General features: G+C 43.2%; 1 pseudogene; it reads left to right on the forward strand.

Moving 5' to 3' along the window:
* LOC134574823 (zinc finger protein 850-like) overlaps positions 1-8,810 on the forward strand; it is an 86,331-nt pseudogene extending 77,521 nt beyond the window's left edge.
* Positions 8,811-9,337: the final 527 nt, after the last annotated feature.

Consider the following 9,337-nt stretch of genomic DNA (forward strand, 5'->3'; position numbering starts at 1 on the left):
ACTTTGTAGTGATGCCGTCATCATTTCCATGTTATATATGTGCTCTACCCTGTCAACCCATTGTTGGAAGGTGGGTACCGTTGTGCTTTTCCAGTGTGTTGGTATAAGTGTTTTCGCGGCCGTGAGCAGGTGAATGGTCAGTCCCTTCTTGTATTTCGTTAGTGGCTCCTGCGTGTGATTAAGCAGCATCGGCAGGGGCTGAAATGGGAGATCCGCACCAGTAATTTCTCTAATCGTTTGGTGTATCAACCGCCAGTATGGCGTGATAAGCGGGCATGTCCACCATATATGGAGCCCCGTGCCCGTCTCTGTGTCGCACCTCCAACATTCACCTGGTATTGATTCGTGTATATGTCGAAGTACGTCTGGGGTCCTGTACCAGTACGTCAAAATTTTATAATTGCACTCCTGGTATTTGGAGCTAATGGTCCCCCTATGCGTCAGCTGGAAGATTTTGTCCCATTCGGAATCTGTGAGCACTGTTCCCGTCTCCTTTTCCCACCGCCCAGTGAAGCCCACCGGTTTACTATCTCCATTGTGTTGGAGTATGGCGTACAGTGTTGATACACCATGTGTGAGGTGCCGTCTCTCTGTGCATAGTTGTTCTAGAGGGAGCACAGCTCGGTGTATGTGGTCTTTACCGGCTAAGGTGTTGTAATAGGTTCTCAGCGTATGGTAGTGGTACTCGTCTAGTCGTGTCGGTCTAGCATCCGGTAGTAGGTCTGCTAATGTTCTGAGGTTCGAGTTGGTGCACCATTGGCGGAGGTATGTCCAGTCTGCAGCCTGGAAGTTCCGTAGGGCTGCGGGTTTAAGTCCCCCCGCTAGTCTTGGGTTGTTGGTTATCGGAGTAAGGGGGTTGGGCGAAGTGGTAAGTTGGTTGGTGTATCTGGTCTTGCACCAGACCTTTAGTGTGGAGTCGATCATCGGGTTACCTGTATACATGTCGCCAGGTGAGGTTCCTCCCAGCCACAACAGGGCGGGGATCTTTCCCTGTGCCTGGTGCGTTTCCATTTCCACCCATAGCTTGGAGGTCGGGTTGGCATGCCAGTCTACTAGTCGGTGTAAGTGGGTCGCTTGGTAGTATGCGAGTACTGATGGTAATCCCGTTCCTCCTGCGTTCTTTGGTCTTTCCAAGACCGCCCTGCGGACGCGTGTGGGTCTCTGGTTCCAAACAAAGCGCTGTATGCTTGCTGCTACCGTCTGAAAGAACAAGTGTGGTATGGTTATAGGCAGTGTTTGAAATAGATACAGAATTCGGGGCATTACGTTCATCTTTATTGCGTTGATCCGCCCGAACCAAGAGATATACTGTGTCGTCCACTTTTTAAGATCTTGTTGCAGGGTCGTGAGGAGGGGTGTAAAGTTTAATTGGTATGTGTGCTCCAGTTCTCGTGGTAGCCAGATTCCCAGGTATCGTATTTTCGTTGCACAGATCTTGAATGGAAAATGCGTTTGAAGGTGTTGTGTCATGGCGGGTCCCTGGGCCAGCGGCATAGCTTCTGACTTATCCAAGTTAAGCGTGAGGTTGGATACCGTTTTGTACTCTTTGAACGCAGTCAGGAGGTTTGGGACTGAGATTCGGGGTTGGTCTAAGAAAAAGAGCATGTCGTCTGCATATGCCGCCACCCGGTGCTCTGCCCGGCCCAGGCGGAACCCCGTGATACCCCCGTCCCGTCTGACCGCCTCCAGAAAGGGCTCCAGAGTGAGGGCAAACAGGAGGGGGGACAGGGGACAGCCCTGCCGTGTACCATTGCGTATGTTGAACGGTGTAGTAAGTGCACCATTAACTCTTATACGTGCCGTTGGTGTCGTGTACAGTGCCGCCACCCAGGTTCGTAGGTAAGGTCCGAATCCCATGTGTCGTAAGGCTTCAGCGAGGAACGTCCAATCCACACGGTCAAACGCCTTTTCGGCGTCCGTGGATAGAATTACCAGTTCGCGTTTGTTAGCCGTCGCCGCGTGGATCACGTTGAGGGCCCGAATTGTGTTGTCCCGAGCCTCTCTTCCGGGTATGAAGCCGACCTGATCGGGGTGTATTAGGTTGGGTAGTATCCGTGCTACCCTAAGCGCAAGAGCTTTAGCGAAAATTTTCAGATCGGTATTTAGTAACGATATAGGTCTATAGCTGGCACAGTTAGTGGGGTCTTTGCCTTCTTTTGGGATGATTGTGACCGTCGCCCTCAGTGTGTCCGCTGGGAACTGACCGCCTGTTCGTATTGAGTTGAATCCCTCAAGAAGTCTTGGTAGTAGAATCTCCTTGAAGGTGCGCAGGTACGAGATGGGCAGGCCGTCCGGGCCAGGTGCCCTATGAGGTTTTGTTATTTTCAGTGCTCCGGCTAGCTCCTCGATCGTTAAGGGTTGTTCCAGTTCGGATGCTTGTTCCGGCGTGAGCTTGCGAGCAACATGGTTGCCTAGATATGCGTTGATTCGTTCCCGGTGGTGTTGGGATGCCGCTTCAGACCGGGTTGGTGTTTGGCCATACAGTGCCGTGTAGTATTCATGAAACGCATTCAAGATGCCCTCGGGGAGATGTGTGATTGTACGTCCCTGTGGGCAAATCTTATGGATGTGCTGCGTCCTTCGCTTTTCCTGAAGCATTTTTGCGAGCAGTCTGCCACATTTATTGGAGTGCTCGTAGAAGAACCTGGTTGTTTTTCGCGCCGTGTGTAGAACTCCCTGAGAGAGTATGGTTCGGAGTTCTCTACGGGCCTCAGTTAGACGAAGATAAGTCTCCTCATCTAGTGTGCGTTTATGTTCTTGTTCGAGTTCGGCTATGCGTCCATTCAGATGGATCGTGCGTGCTACCCTGTCCTTCTTGCGTTTGGTGCTGATCGCTATGAGATGCCCTCTTATGACACACTTATGCGCCTCCCATAGCGTAAGTGGTGCTATGTCCGGGGTGTCATTCGTTGTGAAGTATTGGGTCAATGTGTGTGTCGTCATGGTAATGAGTTCGGGGTCATCCAGGAGTGTCTCGTTGAGTTTCCACTGACGTTCTTTAGGTTTGAAAAGCGGGGAGCTGGTGTGCGCTAATGTTGGAGCGTGATCGGATTGCTCCATCGTTCCTATCTCGGCCCCCTGTAGTAGAGTCAGGTATTCCTGCGCGATGAATATATAATCTATACGGCTGTAACGTGCATGGACCGCAGAGTAACAGGTGTAGTCCCTTCCCTCAGGATGGCTTGCCCTCCAGCTGTCCACCAGTCCTAGCTTGTGTAAGGACCGCAGCGTCGCCCGAAGGCAGTGTGCGGGTATTGCGCTGTGGCCCCTGGAGGTGTCCAGTCGGGGGTCGAGCGGTAGGTTCAGATCACCTGCTACAACCAGTAGGCCTTCCCTGAACTTTTCTAGTTTGGCCAAGGTCCGGCAGATAAAAGTGTGTTGTTTCCTATTGGGGCTGTACAGGCAGGCGAAGGTATAGGTGTGGTCCGCTATGGTGCCCTTGAGGAATAGGTAGCGTCCATTCGGGTCTGCCTGTGTCGCCTTGTACTGGAACTGCGTCGTACCATCCAGTTGTTTTAACCCCTTAAGGACACATGACATGTGTGACATGTCATGGTTCCCTTTTATTCCAGAAGTTTGGTCCTTAAGGGGTTAATGTGAATACTGTTCTATTGGAGCCAGTGATAAGTCTAAGAGCATTTCTCTGTGAGACCGTGATAGGCTAAGAGCATTATTCTGGGAGCCAGTGATAGGCAAAGAGTGTCAGATAATTTTCTCAGCCTATCACTGACTCTCATTGAGAAAAAATTCATGTTCTCGTTAACTAAACCCAGCACACACACCAATACATTTAAGAACACACATACTGTACTTAAATAAAGTTTTTATTTTTCTAAAAGCAAGAATCAATATTGTGGCAAAGAATCAATATTGTGCTATGGCATAATGAACAAGGTCAGAAATCAGACTGAGAAGATCCTGGAGCTCACCCTGGACATCATCTACCTGCTGACTGGAGAGGTGAGGAGGATTCTGGGAACGTGACGTGTACATCACTATTACTTTGGCCACTACCGCATTACACTTCCACTTATTAACATGAAATATAGTATCATAACACTAACATGGTCTGTTAAAAGCCAACAAATTTTAGGTAGTACAGGTGGTCCTCACTTTGCGACCTACCTGCTTTATGACAGCTTACACAACCTTCCTAAACATTTCCTACAAAGAGTCATCTAATGTTTACACTTCCTTTACTGCAATTATAAGTAATTAAGAATTTCATATCTCCTGCTCAGTTAATGGCTTGCTAGACCATGAAGAAGCCTTCTATATGTTCTTAAAATTATATTTACAGAGCAGGAAAAAAAAAAAAACCTTTTAAAGTAAGTCACATCTAAATCAAAGTGAAACCATTTTTTTCCATGTATGCTGTGTCAGTCACAGCCAGGGGAGGTGTGGCTAGGGCTGAATAAACAGAAACAAAGTGATTTAACTTATAAATTGCAGTGAATTGAACAGTGGAGACATAAGCAATACCCTATAACTGCTTCATTAAGCTAAAGTTGGTTCGGTGACTATAGTGTCCTTTTAAGTATGAATATGAATCTGTTAATTAATACACAATAATTAAGCAATACGTTACAACAATCTTTTTTTATATTTCTTGGTATTATACTTGTATATGTGGAGAGAAAATACAAAACACATTGTGATATTATATGTCCATTTATTACAATACGTTATAGTAAGTAAAAGACGATAAATTATAGGAGTAACAGTGTGTAACGGTATAATACAATACAGAAGTGAACAAATTAAAACATGTAACTTACAAATGCCCCCAGCCCTTGGCTGGAGCTAGGAAGAACATTTTATGCTGTATTTAAGACATAAATAATTCATGAAAATCACTTCACACATAAAGCTTGAGTATCTATAGTGTCTACAACAGTGGGACCTAGTTAGACTTAAGTGAGTTAAGTTTTCTCATTTTGTACATAACTTTTATATGCTTTATAGTGACATTTAGAAATGACCCCAGTTCAACTTCTCTTTTTTAATATCACCTAAATTACAGGATTACAGGGTTAGGAAGAATCCTGAGGTATGTGTCACACACAGCAGCAGTCCTCATGTGTCAGAAAGTCCCTGCAGGACCCAGATCCCTGGCATGGTGTCTCTGCATCACTCACCAATACATGAGAAGAACAATGAGGAGAAGATCCTTGAACTGACCAATCAGATCATCCAGCTGCTGACTGGAGAGGTGAGGCTGCTGGGAATGGGACATTATACTGTAAAACCAAGGGCTGTGTCTGGATGGTGACTGTATCATTGTGTGTGCCAGGTTCCTGTAAGATCTGAGGATGTCACTGTCTATTTCTCCATGGAGGAGTGGGAGTATCTAGAAAACCACAGGGCTCTCTACAAAGAAGTGATTGTGGAAAATCAGCAGCCCCTCATCTCATTGGGTAAGCAGAGGTTAAATTACTTTCATATTTGTGCTTAAAGCCCGTATCGTGCACACATCCTAGACTGCTCTTTCTTTCTCTCTGATAGAAAACTGAGCCACACACTTATGTAGTCAGTATATCAAGTGATAACAGACACAGTATGGTTGCTGTATGTTTATAGAGTAGTTACACTCATTCTGATTGATGAATGTAACTGCTCCTGAGGGGTAAACAACTTATTCCATATAAACCTGCTGTTCAGGAGTTTCTGCGGCAAGATCAGGCCCAGAAAGATCTGCCATAAAGCTATGTATCTATTTTTTAGGAACGGTCTTGCTCGCTTGAATCCTCCTATTACATATGTGAAATCTGAACATTTTAAAGCTTCCTTCACTGTCTTTGTTATTATTATTATTAAAGGATCATTATAGTGTCAGGAAAACAAAGCGGTTTTCCTGACACTATAGTGCCCTGAGGGTACCCCCTCCCGTGGCGCTGAAGGGGTTAAAACCCTTCAGAAGCTTACCTTATTCCAGCTCCGGACTCCCTCAGCGCTGGTGACCTCTCCTCCCCCGCAGAAATCAGCGGAGCAGAATGCGCATGGGCGGCAAGTGCTTTCCTATGGACGCTCTGCGTGATGGAGGCATAATATGTCTCTGAAGCTGCTATGTTTACATCTGAAGGGTTAAAACCTGAGGGACCTGGCACCCAGACCACTTAATTGAGCTGAAGTGGTCTGGGCGACTATAGTGTCCCTTTAATTATATGGTGCTTTACAATATAAAACTTTAAAGAAATTACTAACACATTAACTTAAAGGGAAACTATAGTCACCAAAACAACTTTAGCTTAATTAAGCAGTTTTGGTGTATAGATCATGCCCTTGCAGTATCATTGCTCAATTCTCTGCCATTTAGGAGTTTATTGTTTATGCAGCCCTGGTCACACCTCCCTGCATGTGATTTGCACAGCATTCCTAAACACTTCATGTAAAGTGAGATCTAATGGTTTACACTTCCTCTAGTGAACAGTCTGTTTAATTTAGAATGTATCATCTTCTGCACTGTTAATAGCTTGCTGGACTTTGCAGGAGCCTCCTAAGTCTGATGAAAGCTTATTACACAAAACAGGAGTTAAAAACATACAAATCAAGTTAACATCTGATTGAAAAATGAAACCATTTTTTTCATACAATCTGTGTGAGTCGCTACCAGAGGAGGTGTGGCTAGGGTTGCATGGAAAGAACTCCTAAATGGCAGAGAATTAAGCAGTGAGAATGTAGGGGGATGATCTTTACACCAAAACTGCTTCATTAACCTAAAGTTGTGTTGGTGACTATAGTGTCCCTTTAATGAGAAATAAAAGGTGAAGATGGTTCTGGTAAAAAACAAAACAAAAAAAACCTGCTATATTTGCAAACTCTTTGGAATGAAATTGTGCATGTTTGCGTAATTGTGTTCTCCCGTTTACTCACCAGACCTTGTAACGAAAAATAAAATTGTCCATGATTATTGGGAGGAGAAATACCCAACAATAAAGAAACCAAAGGAGAGACAGGATCCACCCGTGAGAAAGGAATCAGCCATTCGTGATGAAGTAAGATTCATAGATACTGACACTTCTACAGCAACTAAACCCGCTCAGGCAGAATGTACACCTACTCATTTTCATGAAGGAGCTGCCTCTTCTGGAGACCTCACAGACCATGGCATTTATTCATCAACTGAGCATAGGACGGTAGAACATACATCTGCTAATGTTAAGGAAGAAGAAGCCTTTCTAGACAGGGACATTTATTCACAGACAGGCTATACGTGGAATCTCATGAAGAACAAATCAGCCTTATATGTAGAAGGAAATTTCCCAGACACTGACATGTATACACGGACAGAACATACACAGAGAGAATATACATCCACTTGTATTAAGGATGATTTAACCTTATGTGAAGAAGAAAATCTCACTGAACATGACATTTTTGAACCTACGGAACATACATCAACTGAATATACATCTACTTGTATTAAAGAGGAGCATGGTTTGTGGAAAGAAGGAAATCTTATGGACACTGACGTTTGTACACCCGCAAAGCACAAAGATACACAGGATGTGTGCTATAATGAAGAATATCTGGTGGTTAGAGTCGGTGAAGAAGACCAGATCAGCGAGTGCAGCAACAGTCACCAAAGCGTGCACTCCACCGATAAGATGTTCAACTGCTCTGATTGTGAAGAGTGTTTTTCTAGTACCTCGGATCTTGTCAAACACCGGATGCTTCACAAAAGGAAGAAACTAACTTGTGCAGAATGTGGGAAACAATTCCCTTGTAAATCGAAACTTGTCATTCATTGTATGACACATACAGGCGAGAAACCATTCTCTTGTTCTGTGTGTGGGAAATGTTTTACATCTAAATCAAATCTCATGATACATCAGAGAGTTCACACAGGAGAGAAGCCATATTCATGTTCTGAATGTGGAAAATGCTTTAGTCAAAGCTCCAGGCTTTATACACACATGAGGCTTCACACAGGAGAGAAACCATATTCATGTTCTGAATGTGGAAAATGTTTTCGAAACCGTTCAAGTCTGTTTTCTCATAGCAGTACTCATGTAGGGGATAAACCATTTTCATGTATAGAGTGTGGAAAATGTTTTGGTTTAAAATCAAGTCTTGTAAAACATTTAAGGAATCACGCAGGAGAAAAACCATTTCCATGTGAAGTGTGTGGGAGATGTTTTACTTCTTTATCACATCTAAAGACCCATCATATGGTTCATACAGGCGAAAAACCATTTTCGTGCAATGAATGTGGCAAATGTTATCGTGTAAAGTCAAGTCTTAATAAACATCTACGGATTCACACAGGAGACAAACCATATTCATGCACTGAATGTGGGAAATGTTTCATTACTCTGTCAGATTTGAAGATGCATCAGAGTAGTCACACAGGGGAGAGGCCGTTTTCAGAGTGTGGAAAAACATTTAGCCAAAGCTACCTGCTTTTAAACCATCAGCAGATTCAGACGGAGGAAAAACTATTTTCATGTTCTGAATGTGGGAAATGCTTTTCTATTAGATCAAGTCTCTTGGAACATGAAAGAACTCATTTAGAAACAAATCAATTTGTCTGTACAGAATGTGGGAAATCGTTTTCTTTAAAATCAAGCCTTGTTAAACACCAGAGGATTCACTCTGGAGAAAAACCCTTTTCATGTATTGAATGTGGGAAATCTTTCTATTTTAAAGCAAATCTAGTTATACATCACAGAATTCACACAGGAGAGAAGCCATTCTCATGCTTTGAATGTGGGAAATGCTTTACTGTTAAATCAAGTCTTCTTAAACATCAGTTAAAGCATAACAATTGTCAGTCAGCTGGCTGTGTGTAATAAAGCTTTATATAAATCAGATTTTGCATTATTTTTAGTACAGTTCCTTAAAGTGTAGAAAAACTCTTGACACCTAATGTTTGTTCATCATTGACCGTATTTATCACTTTCAAATGCATTTCTAGAAATGTTTTAAATAAAATAGAGATCAGTTCAGATGCTACAAACTAATTTTATTTTTTTAAATGTAAGCATGAGTTAAACAAAGCAACAATTTTTGATTTTCAAACAACTGCATGGGTTGCAGTGCCATGCATGAATACTTTGGGGAATGAGACTGTCCCTGGAGCTGCCCAAATTGCATACCTCTTAGGGTTAGATAAAGGTCCAAAAGTGAATAGATCTGTGCTCCTTGTTGGTATGAAGACATAAGCAGACATAACAAAATAGAAAGACACTGTGGGAGACAGGAGAGGTTTAGTAGTATATAAACACAAATAAGAAGGAAATCCAGATATAATCTCAAAATCCAACCAACACTGCACAAAAAACAAAAAAATAAAAATAAATAAATCTATATGCATCATGAAATTAAACATATAAAA

The sequence above is a fragment of the Pelobates fuscus genome, chromosome 10 (assembly GCF_036172605.1).
Source record: "Pelobates fuscus isolate aPelFus1 chromosome 10, aPelFus1.pri, whole genome shotgun sequence".
NCBI lineage: Eukaryota > Metazoa > Chordata > Amphibia > Anura > Pelobatidae > Pelobates > Pelobates fuscus.